At 40.6% G+C, this 19515-nt stretch overlaps 1 protein-coding gene and 1 long non-coding RNA gene across 2 annotated transcripts in view; both read left to right on the forward strand.

Moving 5' to 3' along the window:
- The window catches only part of agrn (agrin), a 552174-nt gene that overhangs the window by 119836 nt on the left and 412823 nt on the right, over window positions 1-19515 (forward strand). The gene's annotated exons all lie outside the window — the stretch shown is intronic.
- Window positions 7882-11139, forward strand: LOC148158219 (uncharacterized). Its single transcript, XR_015763685.1, has 2 exons — window positions 7882-9720; window positions 10089-11139. It is a non-coding gene; the product is annotated as an uncharacterized LOC148158219 (long non-coding RNA).

Below are 19515 nucleotides of genomic sequence, written 5' to 3' on the forward strand. Positions count from 1 at the left end.
GCAAGCAATTACTTCCTGATGTTTAACATATAATAGGGAAAAAGACTAATTTCAACATCCTTAGTGATTCTAACTCTGCCAAACATACACATGTACAAACACACAAATGCTCGTTTTAGTATTTTGCGCAAATGTACCATTCATTAATGAAAGTTAGTTGTTTATTTTATATTTGGTGAGATGGAACCATGTCTGATTTATTTTTGTCAAAAAAAAGTTTTTTATGAATATAGTTTTTGTTTCATTTGTATTTCACTTCTCATAATCACTGTAGAAAACTTGCCGTTTTAGACCCCTTGTAGCGCAATGTTGCCCTGAGGCAACAAATCCAAATCCGGTTCCGGGAGGTGTCAGGGTCCAATTTTATGATTGATATGTAATTAAGGGCCAACAAGCTCTCAAAGAATACAGGAAAATATTTTTTCCCCAAAAAAATAAAAAAGTCATGCCATAGAGGGTTAATTAACACAAAGCTTTAGCCTGTTATAGCCGCCGGAGAGAAACTTGATGTGTGAATCAAACATAAACTGGAGATGCGCTTTTATTTTGAAAAGAGAGCGCCATAACTTGTGTTGTCGTGCACATTAAAATCGAGTGCAGGCTGGCTTTACTGCCATTTCCAAAGAGACGGCTTTATCCCACTGATAGATGGGGTTTCTGATCCTGGCTGTCGGCTTCTAAAAACTTCTAATAATGCTGACATTACTGTTGGAGCGCTAACGATGTAATTTAAAATATTAATTGCCTCTGTGAGTCACTGCCGCTCAGCTATTTTTCTGTCCATGAAAACCCGCCTACTCCTGCCTGGGGTCCAATCAGAAACTGAAATTTTAAGTCAGCTTCCGTTGCAATCAAACTCTGTCAGAGAGTTTGATAGTACGTGTAAGAGAGTTTGATAGCGAATGTGAGAGTTTGACTGTGAATGTAAGAGAGTTTGATAGTACGTGTAAGAGTTTTACTGTGAATGTAAGAGAGTTTGATAGTGAATGTAAGAGAGTTTGATAGTACATGTTAGAGAGTTTGATAGTACATGTAAGAGAGTTTGATAGCGAAAGTAAGAGAGTTTGATAGTACGTCTAAGAGAGTTTGATAGTGAATGTAAGAGAGTTTGATAGCATGTGTAAGAGAGTTTGTAAGTTTTCGCCCATGGGGCACCTCATAGCTTTTCAAAGTAAACTAATTTCAATGCAGCTAAAAAAACCCCACTTCATCCTAGCGCCATAACTTTTTGTTGAAAAACTAGGATTTTTTTAAAATGCCATGTTTCCATTGAGCAAATATATTTTCAAAATGTTAAATGATATGCGCAATGGAAATGCAGATGTATACTAGTGGTTGAACGACTTCATATTTTTTAAGGTCAACTACAACATGATAAAAGTTGAATTGACGTCGATGTGACATCATAGTGCAAATTGCTTCACATCTACTTAGAGCAGTGGTGCCCAAAGTCGGTCCTCGAGTGCCCGTGTTCTGACTATCATTGCTACCTCGTCAGATTTTCATTCGGTAGCACGAATAGATAGCTAAATCTGTCAGTGCTTGGTGTCCAAAACTCCTACCGTCATGTTTGCAAACAGAAAACAGCAAGTTGTTAATGTTAAATACATTGGATAACATTTTTTGAGTGATGGTGTTACGTCAATCCGCGTTTCCCCATCAGATACGGTTCCCCCAGCGTCTTCTTGCCTCTCTGCCCCGACCACGCGGCAAAATACGCGCATGCTCGTTATGAGCACTGAGAGAGTACGCGCTTGTTTGGCGCACTTGTCTGGGAATTACGGACAGCGTGAAAGTTCAAACAACATGTTTTGGCAAAGTTGTCACACTTTCTTCACGTTTTTGAGTGAAACTAATAGTAATACTACTAATAATAATAATAAATACGTATATATGTCACATATATATTATAATTATATATATATATATACATATATATATATATATATATATATATATATGTATATATATATATATATAGATCGATCTATCTATAAAAAAAAATTCCCTTCTTACCCTCCACGGGTGGTCTCTTTCATCCTCTGAGATGAGATGAACCTTGAGGGTTCCTCCAGTATCTTGGCTGTGCCTAGAACTGCACATTTCTGGACTGAGATGTCTGATGTTGTTCCTGGGATCTGTTTTAGCCACTGCTCCAGTTTGGGGGTGACGGCCCGAGGGCCCTGATGACCACAGGCACCACTGTGGTCTTCACCTTCCAGGCCTTCTCCAGTTCCTCTCTGAGGCCCTGGTATTTCTCCAGTTTCTCGTGCTCCTTTTTCCTGATGCTGTAGTCACTTGGTATTGCCACATCCACCACAACAACTTTCCTCTGTTGTTTATCCACCACCACAATGTCCGGTTGGTTTGTCATTACCATTTTGTCTGTCTGGATCTGGAAGTCCCACAGGATCTTAGCTCGGTCATTCTCCACCACCTTTGGGGGTGTTCCCCACTTTGATCTTGGGCCTTCCAGTCCATATTCTGCACAGATGTTTCTGTACACTATGCCCACCACTTGGTTATGTCATTCTATGTATGCTTTCCCTGCCAGCATCTTGCCCCCTGCTGTTATGTGCTGGACTGTCTCAGGGGCCTCCTTGCACAACGTACACCTTGGGTCTTGTCTGGTGTGGTAGATCTGAGCCTCTATTGCTCTGGTGTTTAGGGCCTGTTCCTGTGCAGCCAGGATGAGTGCCTCTGTGCTGTCCTTGAGTACAGCTTTTTCCAGTCATTGGTAGGATTTCCTGATATCAGCCACTTCAGTTATTTGTCGGTGGTACATCCCATGTAGGGGCTTGTCCTCCCTTGATGGTGCCTCCAGCACCTCGTCCTCTGTTCCCCATTGTCTGAGACATTCGCTGAGCATATCGTCTGTTGAGGCTTTGTCCTTGATGTACTTATGGATCTTGGATGTTTCATCCTGGACAGTAGCTCTCACACTCACTAGTCCTCTGCCTCCTTTCTTACGGCTCGTGTACAGTCCCAGGGTACTGGATTTGGGGTGGAACCCTCCATGCATGGTTAATAGCTTCTGAGTCTTTATCTTCACCTTTGGCCAGCTAATTACTCCTGCAGGGTATCTGATTACTGGTAAAGCATAGCTGTTTATTGCACGGATCTTGTTCTTGCCATTGAGCTGGCTTCTCAGGACTTGCCTTATTCGTTGGAGGTATTTGGCTGTGGCTCCTTTCCTTGTGACCTCATCGAGGTTGCCATTTGCTTGTGGTATTCCCAGGTACTTGTAACTGTCCTCAATGTCTGCTACACAGCAAATTTGGAAGAGTTCCATCAATTCCTACAGAGTTGAATTCAACATTTTGAAAGTGTCTATATTGGTCCACTCTGGATGGTGTAGAAATTACACTTTTGAAAGTGTTATTTGTGATATAGCTGAATCAACACTCACAGTAGTTGAAATTAAACACACATCAGTGTTGACTTACTCAACACTAGTGTATATTATCAAAAGTTAACACTATGAACATGTTAATCCAACACAGAACAGTGTAAAGTATATATTAACATAGAAATCTGAGTTTTGAAATACTACTGGCAGGGTGTGCTGTGGTGGGACAGGGGTTAAGCACAACCCACATGTGGAGGCTCTAGTTTTCAATGCGGCTGTCGTGGGTTTGCTTCCCGGTCTTCCCCTTCTCTAATTACCCACTGTTTTTTTTTGGAAATTTATTACCAAATAAAAGCCCCTAGAGCAATTAAAACCTTTTCCCCCCCAGAAACTACTGGCCATCAATAATACCCAAATTCATTTTAAGACAATAGATGCTACAAAAACACCAGCACCATTCGCAGAATATAATTTACTTTTATTTCAAAACATCAAACAGCACTGACAGCAATATACAACAAAGGTCATACATTCAAGGTACTTTGCACTGAAGGTGAAGTGTGCCTTCAAAGTTCATTGGAAGTGGCCATGGATGGTCTTGTGGTCACTGATGGTGAAGTGTCTTGGGTGCTGCTCTTGTTTTCGCCAACATGAAGGAGGAAGACTTTCAGCCTGGAAGGAAAAACAGGAAATATAGCAGAAACATTAGGATAATAAATAAATATTTTAAAAAGTAGTGTGAGCAAAACTAATCAGACTCACCTGTGTGTGTCACCGTCATATTCATTCAAATTACTCTGCCCACCTGGTTTACAAAATAAAGCATAAAAAAAATCAGAAATAATTACTAAAGAAATTAGTCAGCTTATAGAAAAATTTTGGACAGCATTAAAAGTCGTGCCAACCTGTCTGAAGAAATGTGTTGGAGTCATCATAACAGGCTTCAGTCACCAACATGACACACTAACAAAGAGAAAACATTTTGGCAGGTTTTAGATGTGCCACAGGTACAAAACACCAGAATCAAATGGCTCAATTGCCTCCTAATTGTGCAGATATGTTCTCCAGAGTCCTGCTAATCACCTAATTATTCTATTCTGGTGTGGTGCAGCAGAGGCACATTTAAAGTTTGCAGGACAGTGGCCCTCCAGGACTGGAGTTTGACACCTGTGGCTTAGATCAAGCCAATGGTCCAGCACAGCCACATTTTGCAGTCTACAGCCAAAAACTTAAAGAAAATGACCTTCGCAGCTAAATAATGCTAATTCAAATGGCCTCCAGATTTTCCTGACAGTTTTTATGTTTGGTTAAGACAATAAACAGTCGTATATACCGTGATATCCAAACAAATAAATGTACGTTTAGCGAACTGTGTATATGAATCGATACTCTTGTGTAAACGGAAAAATAATGCCTCCATAAAAAATAGTCAAAAACATAATTTTAACATGAAACTTACCTTTTTATAATAAACTCCAGACAAGACGCCATACTGCTGCCTCTGCTCCTCAGGCAAACAAGTGACGCGGTAGCGGTACAAGACGGCGTCGGCCAGGGGGCGGGGCTAATGTCTGGGCCCAAATAATAAAGCTCATGATAATTTAACCTTTCAACATGGACATGCCCGCAACAGCGGAGCTAACTAGTTTCATCACCACGAAGAGTGACTATGTCATTTTGAAATCCATCTGACATGAAACCAAGGGAAGAACAGAAACATCAGGCTACTGGTCACTAATGATGAAACAACAGAAATTCACAACATGTTAACGTAATCCGTAGAAACACTCTAGCTCAGTGGTTCTTAACCTGGGTTCGATCGAACCCCATGGGTTCGATGAGTCGGTCTCAGGGGTTCGGCAGAGCCTCTGCCGTGGAGGTAAAGACACACTTATATAAAGTCGTGATGACGCCCCGCTTTGCCATTACGTGCTGCAGAGGATCACGTTACATTGCTGAGCCAATCAGAGCTGCGGAGGAGCACTGATTGAAGGAGTTCCACTCTCAGCATGGATTTGAACTTGTGTCTTTAATTACTTCAGCAAAGCTCACAGTTTTTACCAAATTCTGTAGCTTTCGGTGTACTTCTAAATCTGCTCCTTAGTCGCATCTTTTCAGGCCTTCTACTGCCTCTAGTGCCATGGGGGTGGTAACACAACTAATATAATTACATTACTAAATCAGAATACCGCAAAGTCTTTATTATTTATTATTAATTTTTCATTCTCTTAAGAATGTAGAGCTAATTAAATTAGGGCTGTTTTAAACGAATATTTTAGTAATCGAGTAATCTATCGATTATTCTTACGATTAATCGAGTAATCGGATAAAAAAAATTATAAAATGAAATATTGGTAAATCTGGCATAATACCGGTGTTACTATCAGATATCAATATCAGTCCAATTTTTCATATTTGAGCATCCCTAACAGTTGCTTCTTTGTAGTTTAGAAAACTAACCTGTAACAATAATAGCTCACTTTCTAAGTTAACCAGAAGAAAAGTTATAGAAAAATCTGAAATTATATTGAATTTAATAACAAAGAGGCAGGCTCACAAATATGCTTATAAAAAATGTCTACAATCCAGCTTTTAGTTTATGTATTCATCTTCAGTGAGTTTAATAGATTAATTAAACTCACCTTGCCACCTAACCTGTCACGCTTTGGGTTTGAAAATACGGGAAATGCCGCCTGGACTGGGAGGAGAGAGCGAATGAACGAACGTAAGATGGGGTGGAGGGGAGGAAATAGACCAGCGGACTGACAAACCGTTAGACCGGGGGACGAACACGGGGGAAGCAATACGGGATATTTACGACACCTTCACTGGTCACACTCAGAAACTCATCTACCAGGCATGTACGATGCGCTCCGCCACCCATTTCTTCAGACCGGGATATGAAATTTATTGTGCGGTTCGTCGGTAAAGCTACATTTACACGGTAAGCATCAGCTACTCAGCCGCCCGCCCTGTTCAGGCTATCCGCTCACCTCAGCGCTCTTCCCGCCGTTCGCTTTCAACCAGCAGCCCCGGAGGAGAAATGCTGCCGTACTCCAGGCATTCCCCAGTCATTTTAAGGATGCTTATTGGTTCCCCAAAAACGATAAAAAGTCGGGCATTATCATCAATCAATAAAATCCCCACGGGCCAATCTTGAAGATTGGACTTTATGCCGCTGAGACTTAGCTTTTGTCAACAACTCAGAGGCGGAAGTGAGAGCTCCGCGCAACGCAAATGAAGTCCCGGCCGGAACACGGTGCGCCAACTAATAAAATATAAATTAACGAAGCTTCGATGCAGGCAAATTTTCCTCGAGGAATTTTAGTAATCGAGGTACTCGAATCATTCGAGGAATCGTTTCAGCCCTAAATTAAATTATCTAAACAAGACCTTAAAGTGGTTCCAGTTTCTCTCGATGGCCAACCTGTTGAAACTGTGGCAAATTTTAAATAATTTGTATTGGAGCCAAATATGTGTATTTTTGGTTTTTGGTCACAAGATGGGGATGTCGGCTCCAATATATAAATCAAGAGGTGATAGGTAGCTGTCAGGTGTTGAACCCGGAAGGGCATAAAAGTTTTTGACCGCTGCGGAGGAGTCATTATTAACACTGTTGCCGTGTACTATGGAATAAATGGATTTTGTTCACAAATGTTTATCTGACTGGAACAAGTGTGGAGTTTGGACTACAAGAAGATCGGGATTGATATTATACGCAATCAACAGGTACAATGTTAGTCGCTAAGCGAGTCATTTCAAAGCAGCAACGAGTCAACACTTAAACTAGTGCAGGGTTGAACTGGCTATGAACTGGCTAGTATACCTTGGGTCGTTCCTGGATAGTCAGCTCAACTTTGCTGAAAACACTGACTATATTTTGAAGAACTGTTCTTTGTACATTTCTGACTGATGATGACATTGGTGACAAGCTTTACCCAGAATGCACCTGGAGATAATAAGGACAATTCATTTGTAGTTTTGTGTGTCATAAAGTTAAATATAAGAGTGAAAATAAAGCCAGTCATGTGGCACAACATTTTATTCAGTATTTTACACCCACTATGTCACTAAAATCAGTCAGTCTGGTAAGGTTTTTAGCAACCATGAGTCAACAATGAGTCAACAATGGGGCTCCCTACTATATAATCTGCTGGAGCATAATCATAGATTGTTTCCAACAAGAGAGAGCTTTGCTATATAGTTCTCATCAGATGTTATAAAGAAAATTTGGATCCTTGAAGGCATATTCTACCTCCCATGTGGGCTCCCTGAATGTCCAGGAAGGGGGCCTGCTGCAACCCCCACCCTATCTGATCTGTTGCTTCTTCCCTGATGTTGTCACAAATATGTTACAATTGTGGGAGGAACTTTGATTTCTAAATCAACACCAGACTGAGTGTTGATTTAGACTGTTGGTGTTAATTTAGAAATCAACACTGGACTGGATTGCTTTTTGTTTAACTCTTTGGAACTCACTCATGTTGTTGAATTAACACTGTATTTTTAACATACAACCCTTGCACTGGAAATCTGACACTTCCGAATTTGCTGTGTGTAATGTCTTTCACTTGGTGATGGAATTACTAAAAAAGGAACTTTTCAGTCATATTCTAATTTATGGAATGAGTCTGTATTTGCTCAATATATTTGCTTTATAGCAAATGATAAAGAGGCGAAAAAACTTTTCTGGGTCTGGTTGGAGCAGTTGGTGACTAGAGTGACCATCGATATTACTGGATTTTACAAAATGTGGCTTAAGCCGATGCTGATGTTTGGACATGTAAAAATATAAATTTTCAATGCATATAAATCTATAAATAGTTTGGTTTCCGTCAGTTTTGTAAAGATACAAGAGAGAACAAAGCGAATTTCTCTTTTATATTGATCAATAATTAAATTTAATTGCCGCTGTAAGAGCCATGGTTTAAAATTTAACAAACTTTGGCTCCTATGCTTTATGAAATATTTCATCCTATTTGATCATTGCTCTGAATATTGCCACGTTCTACGAACAAATGATGCAATGATGTTCTGGAAAAATGTAGAAAAACAGGTGATTTTATTTTATTTTTCTCAGTGGTAACTCGTTGCCATGGCAACCAATAAACACCCCCGGGAGCGCAGAGCAAAGATTATGTTCAAGTGCATCAAGAATTAAAACAAACAAGCAAACAAAAAAAAAAAACACACAAGCAAAATAGTATCTAAAAACACCAAACAGAACATTCTGTCATGGTGTGTTGAGGAGAGCGGTGAGAGAGACGCCGGGGAACCCAGGTAGTCATGATGATAAGATGATTTAATGACAAACCAGGAGAAACAACTGAAAATCACTGGCAGCACAGGAACAGACACAGACGTGAGACGAGGGTGTTACACGACGAGGATCCGACAAGGAACACTGACAACAGGTGGGACTAAATACACTGGGAGGGTAATCACAGGAACAACACACAGCTGGGATCAATCAAGACAGAGACTCAGGGGGAAACAGGACTAGACAGACAGAAACTACACGGAAAACACAGATCCTAACACATTCTGCCCGTTGCAGATTTATGTTTCTGAATTTTCATTTTGTGATCAATAGGAAGGAACACTCTCGGTGGTTAATTAGCTTATTTAAAGACCTGCTCTCCTGATTATCTGTCAGAAAATGTAGGTCGCCTTATTTTTGTGTTAATTGAATCGAAATATTCCGAACTGCTCAGCAAGGGTACATGTTAAGGTGATAAAAGTTAAGCTAACATAGTTAACCTACTCTCCACTTTCTATATTTTTTAATTAAAGCTTTTTACTGACCTGTGAAATGTGATCCCTTTGGACCTTGTTATCTTGCTGTCGTAGTCTAGACAATTAATATCAAAACTATTCGTCCCTTTTTCAGATTCTTTGTTTGTGTCATTTTCCCAACCACCACATGTAAACCAACAGCGCATGTGGCTAACCGGCATGGCGCGCACAGTAAGTCACGTGATGTCCAATCGACTCGCTCAATTAGCGGACTTGCCATTACGTTTTACAAAGCATTAACTGGCTGTTAATGCTTTGAATACAGTGCGCAGCTGCTGCCGAGTTACTGTCCGAATATAGGTACAGGTACATAAAGAAAAAAAAGGAGGCAATATTGGTGGGGACTGTCCCCATCAGGCCAAAGTTGGTGGGTATATGTCCACACCAGTCCTTCGGGAAGTTGCGCCCATAGACATAAGAGTAGACCCCGCATTGGCCGCTCCGGCGCATCTTGGAGCAGTATATCCTCCTACTTTGCTCAATCAAAACAGCAGAAGATGCCTCAGCACTGAGGGATATTGTTGTTCGGATCTATGGATTATTGATGTGAGGGCTCCACAGACAACATTTCACAAGTAAGATGGACATATTATTGTGTATATATTGTGATTAGAATATGACTTTACTGTATTTATGTCCACCGGCGAGATACCAGCTAATATTAGCTACAGTGCTTGGTGTAATACGGGTTCAGTCCCGCTATGAAGGCTAACTGAGATTCTGTAAATCTAAAAAAATATATTATTCTTTAACATTGACTTAGATTATCTGACACAAGAGTCTATATTAGAAATGAAACAATATAACACATATTATAAAACTTATATTATGTGTTATAACATTCACCGGCAAAGTTTACACAGGTGGTAAAGACTATTATTTATATTCTTTCACTCTGTCAAAAGTAAGATACATCCTCAATCTTCCATTTTTGTTTTGAAAGTTTCCTAAAGACACGATGTGAGGAAGAAGAGGGAGAAATCTATAAAGAGAGACGGATTCACTGCAGCACGGATGAATCTCGCATCGGATTTTGGACTCGTCGGCTGAAAAACATAAACATATTATATACAAGGGTGTAGGAACGAGTCTGTCATTGGGGGGCGACACATATCGGAAACCTGACAGATCAGTAAATAGCTTGAGCAGAAATGTCAAACAATTATGTCATCAACACATCAGTAATGCGTTACTCTAATCTGACCCTTGTTTCAGTAACAAGTATTCTAACACGTTACTATTTACAATCCAATAATCAGATTAAAGTTATGCAGTATAATGACTGTCATTCCAGAATGAACACTCACTTTAGCATTTGCCTCACAACTAGCAAGCTACATACTCTGGTAGCACAGAGCCGACCAGATTCTGATGTATCTTATTGGTCAAAATGCATCGATATAAATTGACTTGCAATTGAACAGGTTCTACTTATTTCTAAAACCAAAGTAGAAAACAGCTCATAAAATAAGACACAACAGTTTTAAACTCAATACAGCAGTTTGACCAACAAAAATAAAATCTAAAAAAACAAGTTTTGTTCTTCTTGAACATCTCTCTACATCAGTGGAACAGTTTGATCTACAAAATAAACAAAAATTATACTTTTCACGTCTAACAGACACCTTAGCTCCTCACTGTTAACTCAGTCTCACTTTCCAGCCCTGCATTCAGTAACTTACCAAAGATCCATGAAAAACACTGAGGCAAAAAGACTAAATGTTTTTTTTCTCCTGTCATTTTCAGCCGCAAACATTTAACTAAAATATCTACGGATATGTGTTTCTGTCTCTGCCTCCCTCTGACTCTCTGCAGCCTGATGTTCCTACATGGATTCATGGATTTACAACAGACACTACAGTAATGTACAGTGTCAGAATGTGAACTAAATATATAAAAAATGTTTTTATCATACAGAATGAGAATTTAAACAACTTAATTTTCAGATGTATACATTATTATACATCTCAACTCTATTTACTGTGTAGCAAAAATTTTCACTAATTTATTTTTAAACCTCTCCTCAAGCACTTTTCTTATTGTCTTCTAACCATTAACCTTATGGTGTGGAAATAATGAAAAAATATTGAAACGTTGAAAGAAATCAACCTGACATCAGTCTCCTCCTGTTCTCCTTTCTGGTTCTATTATAATTAATATAATTTTTATATCTTCACACCCTGAAACGCCAACTGGCTCTCCTATGTCTTCCCTGACCTGCTCCTCTCATAATAAAATAGTTTAGTTTATTTAAAAATTAAAAACAGTTAATACATATTTCAATAAACTAAATGAAGACCTCACCAGAGCTTCTTCACCTTTCTTCAACATCATTCTAGCACTGCTGTTCTCCTAAATATAATATAATATAATATAATATAATATAATATAATATAATATATAAACACATGTTAAGTGGTCGAGTATGATCAGGTGTTCCTCAGTTTAAATAATAAAAAGGCTCATTTTGCTGCTGTTTCAGTCTAAATCATTGTGACTAGACTAGCTAACTGTTAAAGTTAGTGGTAAAATGTTGGACATGTGACTATTCCAGAATTTAAACAGCTAAACCAAAAAGATTTAGTTCTATATATGAAAGTAAACTGACAACAAGATGTTATAAACGAGCGATATTCATGGCAACATTCCTGACAGATCGTTTACCTCCTTCAAACGGAGTTTCTGACTCCGTCTGCTGCTGCCTTTACTCTGAGTCGTTCAGAGGGGGGAGGGGAAGGAAGCGCTCTGCTGAATGCGCTGTTATGCGCCTTCAAAATAAAAGCACGCGAGTGGAAGATTTTAAAATTCTTCGCAACTGCAGTGAAATTATTGGGGGGGACGAATGTGGCTCTCTCCAATATTGGGGGGAACATGTCCCCCGCGTGCCCCCACTTCCTACGCCTATGTATATATATATATATATATATATATATATCTATATAAAATAAAAAAATTCCCTTCTCACCCTCCGTGGGTGGTCTCTTTTCATCCTCTGAGCTCGGGTCCTCTACCAGAGGCCTGGGAGCTTGAGGGTTCTGCGCAGTATCTTGGCTGTGCCTAGAACTGCACATTTCTGGACTGAGATGTCTGATGTTGTTCCTGGGATCTGTTTGAGCCACTGCTCCAGTTTGGGGGTGACTGCCCCGAGGGCCCCTATGACCACAGGCACCACTGTGGTCTTCACCTTCCAGGCCTTCTCCAGTTCCTCTCTGAGGCCCTGGTATTTCTCCAGTTTCTCATGCTCCTTTTTCCTGATGTTGTGGTCACTTGGTATTGCTACATCCACCACAATGGCTTTCCTCTGTTCTTTATCCACCACCACAATGTCCGGTTGGTTCGCCATTACCATCTTGTCTGTTTGGATCTGGAAGTCCCACAGGATCTTAGCTCGGTCATTCTCCACCACCTTTGGGGGTGTTCCCCACTTTGACCTCGGGGCTTCCAGTCCATATTCGGCACAGATGTTCCTGTACACTATGCCCGCCACTTGGTTATGTCGTTCCATGTATGCTTTCCCTGCCAGCATCTTGCACCCTGCTGTTATGTGCTGGACTGTCTCAGAGGCCTCCTTGCACAACCTACACCTTGGGTCTTGTCTGGTGTGGTAGATCTGAGCCTCTATTGCTCTGGTGTTTAGTGCCTGTTCCTGGGCGGCTAGGATGAGGGCCTCTGTGCTGTCCTTGAGTCCAGCTTTCTCCAGCCATTGGTAGGATTTCCTGATATCAGCCACATCAGTTATTTGTCGGTGGTACATCCCATGTAGGGGCTTGTCTTCCCATGATGGTTCCTCCAGCACCTCGTCCTCTGTTCCCCATTGCCTGAGACATTTGCTGAGCACATCGTCCGTTGAGGCTTTGTCCTTGATGTATTTATGGATCTTGGATGTCTCATCCTGGACAGTGGCTCTCACACTCACTAGTCCTCTGCCTCCTTCCTTACGGCTCGTGTACAGTCTCAGGGTGCTGGATTTGGGGTGGAACCCTCCATGCATGGTTAGTAGCTTCCGAGTCTTAACATCCGTAGCCTTCATCTCTTCCATTGGCCAGCTAATTATTCCGGCAGGGTATCTGATTACTGGCAAGGCATAGCTGTTTATTGCACGGATCTTGTTCTTGCCATTGAGCTGGCTTCTCAGGACTTGCCTTATTCGTTGGAGGTATTTGGCTGTGGCTCCTTTCCTTGTGACCTCATCGAGGTTGCCATTTGCTTGCTGTATTCCCAGGTACTTGTAGCTGTGCTCTATGTCTGCTATTGTTCCTTCTGGGAGTGATACCCCTTCTGTGTGGACGACCTTCCCTCTCTTTGTAACCATCCGGCCACATTTCTCTAGTCCGAATGACATCCCAATGTCAGTGCTGTAGATCCTGGTGGTGTGGATCAGTGAGTCGATGTCTCGCTCGCTCTTGGCGTACAGCTTGATGTCATCCATGTAGAGGAGGTGACTGATTGTGGCCCCATTCTTAAGTCGGTATCCGTAGCCAGTCTAAGCATTCAATGATCCAGGTGTGTGGCATTGAGTCATAGGCTTTCTTGTAATCAATCCAAGCGGTGCACAGGTTGGTGTGTCGGGTTTTGCAGTCTCGGGCGACTGTGTGGTCTACAAGGAGTTGGTGTTTGGCTCCTCTACTATTTATGCCGATGCCCTTCTGTGCCGTGCTCATGTATTTATCCATGTGTCCGCTTATCTTAGCCGCTATGATGCCTGACATGAGCTTCCATGTTGTAGAGAGACAGGTTATAGGCCGATAGATCCAGAAGTTTGAGGGGTCCTTCTGGATCAGGATTGTACGCCCTTCAGTTAACCATTCAGGGTGAGTCCCATTTTGTAGCAGCTGGTTCAGTTGAGCTGCCAGTCGCTCATGGAGGGCAGTGAGTTTCTTTAGCCAGTAGGCATGGATCATGTCAGGTTTTCATACCTGAGACTCTTTCTTGGACATTTGCCACAGTGATGGTTACTGGGGCTTGTTCAGGGAGGTTGCTGTGGTCCTCTCGTAGAGAGGTTAGCCACTGTGCATTGCTGTTGTGGGACGCCTCCCTTTCCCATATGCCTTTCCAGTATTGTTCAGTCTCCAGCCTTGGTGGGTCTGCTCTAAAGTACACTTTAGCTGGTTGGGTGGAGAAGAGCCGGTTAATCCTCCTGGCTTCATTCTCTCTTGTGTATCTTGTACGGATGACTCTCTTGAGTCTTTGTTTGGCAGTTTCAAGTGCTTCAGGTATGGGCATCTGGCTGTACTTCTTAGGTACTGATCTTTTCATTGCACCCCTTAGGAGCTCTGACAGCTGGCTCACTTCCCTCCTTGTTATCTTGATCTTAGCCTCTAACCGTCTTTTCCATGATGGATATTGGGTCTCATGATTGCTCTTATAGCCAAGCATTTCAAGGATCACTGATGCTGAGTTGTATATCAGCTCATTGGTTTCTGTTATGGTGTTGGTAGGGATTGTTCTCAATGCTGCATTCACATCTTGAATGAGACTTTCTGATGGTACTTCACTCAGCCGTTGTAATTGGCGTCGGGGTTGCCTGGTGTTCATTCGGGCCACGATTCTCTCTCTCAGGTCAGTTGCTGTCTTGTTCAGCTGTGATAGTTCGTTCATTACTGGGGCTGCATACCCAGTCTCGGGGTGGGGAGTAGTTAACTCCCCCCTGACCTTACCTTTGGGCTCCTCCCTTTCGCCGTAGCATTTGTGTTGTACCTCGTCAATCTCAAGTTGTGATAGCAGTTGCCGTTTGCGGATGTTGGAGCACTGAGCTACTAGTTGTTTGGCAGTCATTGTAGACTGTGGGTGTCGAAGTAACCATTCCACCCTCAGTCTTTGCATGTAACCCCTCTGACTAGGGTTACTTGAGTAGTAGCATTCCAACAGATCCATGTTTTCGTCTCTCGCCCATTTCCGTCTTGTTCCAGTAGCCCATTTTTCATCAAGGTGCTCTGGTTCCCCAGCACCTGACGCAGACCTTGTTTGGCCGGGCGACGTCTGAGCCGGCATGTCGTGCTTATCAATGTCTCTCATGGTATGAGGTAGGCTATATAGCTCTAAGGGTCTTGCCTAAGGACCCACACTGCATAGCTCAATTGCACTGTTGTAACTTGTTGTAACTGTTGTAACTTGCCCCAGCCCGGATTCGAACCCCGGTCTCCCGGGTGGTAGACTGGTGTCTTACCCACTGAGCTATACAGTCAGCTCAGTGGGTAAGACACCCACTGAGCTGGGTGTCTTATATATATATATATATATATATATATATATATATATATATATATATATATATATATATATATTATTCCCTATTAATCATTATTTATTTGTGCCATTATTAATCTTTATTTATTAGTGTTTGTATAGTTATATAAATATATATTGATTTATATTTATATATATATAAATATATATCTACATAAATTACTAAATAATTTATTAAATAAATTATGAACGGCTGTGTGCTTTGTAATATGCTCTTCATACATCGATATCAGAATATTCCATTCCTATTCTATTGTTATAGCCATTAAACATATTTAAATATGATGAACTATGTATTAAAAACATACTTAAAAAATACAATTGTTTATAAATGTTGCTTTGATAGATGTTTGAATATGGTTTCCAGTAACAAAAAAGTGTGTTATGATCGATTAAATGCGCTGATACGTCATTGTGCCTGCTAAACACATAACACTGAGTGGAGTGGTGTATCGCTCCAATATGGCCGCCTTAAATCTCGTCAGCGACAATAGGCGAGAGCGGTCCATGAGGCGTCTATCCTTATGTCTATGGTTGCGCCTATGTGTAGCGTAATTTTACACTGCCTTTTTTTTTTTTTTTTTTTTAACTTTTTCTTTTCTTTGGATCAACAGACATAATGTAATCTGAGTGACAACGCTTTCTGTAAGTTTTGTTGCAACATTTTTGGAAGAAGCTATTAATGCTTAAAAACTGTCAAAACACATTTATGTTACAACATACATAAATACATACATGCTTCAGAATGGAAGCTGTTTTATACCCCACTAACCCTCCTATCAGGCATACCTTTGAAATCTGATTCAATCCAAACAGTTTTAGTGCTTACATCAGTTCCACCAAAAATATTAAAGCTTCCAAAAATCATCTTTCTCTTTACTCTGGTTTTGACATGCATCTTTTTCCAGGTGCTTTTTGTAATTAGGTTTTTACTGTAGGAATCAGCTAAGGCTCAAAGAGCAGTCTGAAGTAATTCTGTGACTTTCAAAGTTAATCAAAATCTGTTCCTCATCAATTTATTGCAGACCAACACAGAGAAGACCATAATTACATGTCCATTAGAAAGTTAGAATAACATTTTAGTCTTTAGAAACCTGGTAGAGACTTACAGGGTTTCTCTCTCTGTATCTACGGTGAGAAAGTAAGTATTGTTCAACTAAGTATTGACCTGCGATGACGGAAACGCGTTACTCTAATCCAGTGACATTTTTCAGTACTCCAAGGTGATTAGTATTTTCACACTAGTAATCAGATTAAAGTTCGTTATTCAAGTCGCTGTTTATTGTGGTTTTGGTCATTTCCCTTCCTAAAAAGATTAGATTAGCTTTCTACTTGCATTGCGGTTAGTGGAGTTATCTATGTGCATCAGCTGATCTCATTATAGGAGCTACTGCTAAGAGAAACTCTGGTAAAAAATTATATAAAAGGTTAATTGAGGAGCCATTTTGGGATGACTTTGTGAAGGAAAGAACAGAAGTTTCTTAAAGAGACAAAGGGTCAATTTAAAGCCTTTAAATTACAGAGTCAAAAATGTTTTTCATTCTTATTTGATATATTATCCGTTTATCTGTACTTATCCATAGTATTTTTGTAACAACTGAAGGTAACATAGTTACTTGATTGTGCTATGAAATGCCCCTATGCCCCTAATACATAATACTGTCCCATTAAGTTCATCTATAAATGTCAGAAGATGGCTTGTTGATGTTACTGTTTAAACATTCTTCCAACTAAGAGTTTTGGTAAAACCGGTGGTCATTTTTATGTTGGGGCAGTGAGGCGGTGTTGTTGGCAGCTGCTAAGTGTAGCTAACTAAGGAATTTATAATCTAACAACGTTATTTTTGAAAGATTATGGATTAATCACATTACATTTTTAAGCGAACTATGACAACACTGACAATGGCTCAGGGAGACCTAATATAAAAGATTAAGATGGTTCCTAACTTTGTAGTTACTCCAAAATAAGTATAAATCATTTTACAGGACTTAACCTTGGCATTCTTAAAGTTCAAGGTAATTTCTTGGAAGCATTTTTTAGTCTTTTTGAGCCAGTCAACTTCTACAGACATTTGTAACTGAGTAGAAAGTCGCACAGCTGTCTCCATCGATGCTTTTCATCACTTTCAGATCATAGTAAATATGTGTCTGGTTGTGTTGAAGTACTTAGTGGTGTGACATCTTGAAAAGATGTTCAGGACTTTAAATCTTCGTGTCAGCTGAAGCGTCATTGAGTGAGATGCCAACGTCCCTGTTGGTCTGTGGCAGGTTCTGACCTCTGACCTTCATTTAGGGCTTTTAAAAAACAGATCCTAAAGAATTGCATAGCAGTTCTTCGTTGTTCATTCCAGTCATCTTACTGTATGATGGTTTCATTCTGATGCTGGCAGCAGCACAAAGTAGCCTGTCTGTTTGTTATAGCTGATGGATGGGCTGTAATTTCTCTATTTTCCCCCCTGTGGGCTCTTGGCATGAAACATAACTCGTTAGGTGGGAAAATGCCTTCAGCAGATGGCTGCTGCAGAGCAGGACTGACCCGAGTTTCCCTTCATGTTCTTCTCAGGTTTGTTTTTGTCTGTGTTTGAGTCAGAACTGTTTCTGCAGTAGAGAACTTTGGGTTCCTACACCAAACAATGGTGTTGTTGTGTTTGTTCTTTATTGTGGCTAGCCTGTAAAAAGGTCTCACCTTATGAAAGACTGAGTGCAGAGGGAGGTGTGGGCGCTTACCGACCACTTTTCTGGTTTTCTCAGTCACTCTCTTTTCTTGTTGCCAGTCATATCATATTGGGAGGGTGCACCGTTGGTTGGATATCTGGTGCATGAACACATGCTAGACAGCAGCGTTCCATGCAGACCCTGTCAGTTTGGCCAAGCTGCTGGTTGTTGGTGTTTGTCTGGGAACGAGGGCTGCGGCGGCAGCATCCCTCTCTCCCTGTGGGAACATAGGCGACTATTGTTGATCTACAGAGTGTCGGGCAAATGGGGGTAAGCTGCTGACGCCAAACTGGACAGATGCCCAAAAATACTGGGACACCGGGGCTTGGTGGCTTTGTATGCGGTGTGTGTGAGTGTGCTCAAAGATCTTCGGGGCATTAGCCTCTCCCATGATGCACACACACACGTCTCTGCTATTCTCCCAAATAAAATTTTCTATGGCGTAAAAAATATTCTCACCTCGTGAAAGACTGAGCGCAGAGGGAGGTGAGGGTTCTTACCGGCCATTTTTCTGGTTTTCTGTCACACCCACATCTCAATATTAAAGTAAGAGTCAATACATATTTAGTTTGTGAGAAATGATGGTGAAGGATTTATTAGTTTGCACATATTTATAAACTTATTAAGAAGATTTCTGTTTGAATAAACCTGAAATGTTCAGATCAAAGTCTGTTTCACTGACCTGCTTTCTTGTTGATGTTTTAGTTTAAGTTATGATCGTCAGCCCTGGATGTGACAGTGAGTACTGACATCCTGTATATTTGAGACTTTTTTTATGAAATAAGACAGGAAATAGTTCTTGAGTTGTCTGGTTAAAACTGTTCATTACTCAGGAGGATTGAATATTTTAAAGAAATTGTAAACAGGAGTCTTACACCTTTCATCACTTCAAAATGTAAAATAATTCTAAATAAAACCTCAGCTGAACATTTCTATGCAGAACAAAGATGGAGAGTTACTCAATCAAACCATTCTTTAATTACCTTCATCTTCGCAGTGTCGTGGTTGGTTTTTGGACAGGAAGCAGGTCTAACTCTGTGTGGATTTTAGAGTGAATACAGGGCAACACAGAGACCAACAACCACACACGTGGGCTATTTAAAGGACCAGTTAACCCAGGGTTCGGCAACCCAAAATGTTGAAAGGGCCAAAAAAACAAAAAACAAATCTGTCTGGAACCGCAAAAAATTAAAAGCCTTATATAAGGCTTATAATAAAGGGAACACAGACTTTAAGTGTTTATATTAGCTATTTTAGCCTATTATCAAAACGACTAAGTGCATACATTCATGAGCATTCATGATTAAATGCTTATTTTCCCTGTAGTGCTTCCTGAAAGGAATGATGCACCACGTGACTTCTGTTGTACGATGGTGCTTTAAGTTTACCTCTCGTTACAATATGAATGTA

The sequence above is a fragment of the Poecilia mexicana genome, unplaced genomic scaffold (assembly GCF_051168715.1).
Source record: "Poecilia mexicana isolate PSO_F unplaced genomic scaffold, ASM5116871v1 scaffold_7, whole genome shotgun sequence".
In the NCBI taxonomy this organism is placed as follows: domain Eukaryota; kingdom Metazoa; phylum Chordata; class Actinopteri; order Cyprinodontiformes; family Poeciliidae; genus Poecilia; species Poecilia mexicana.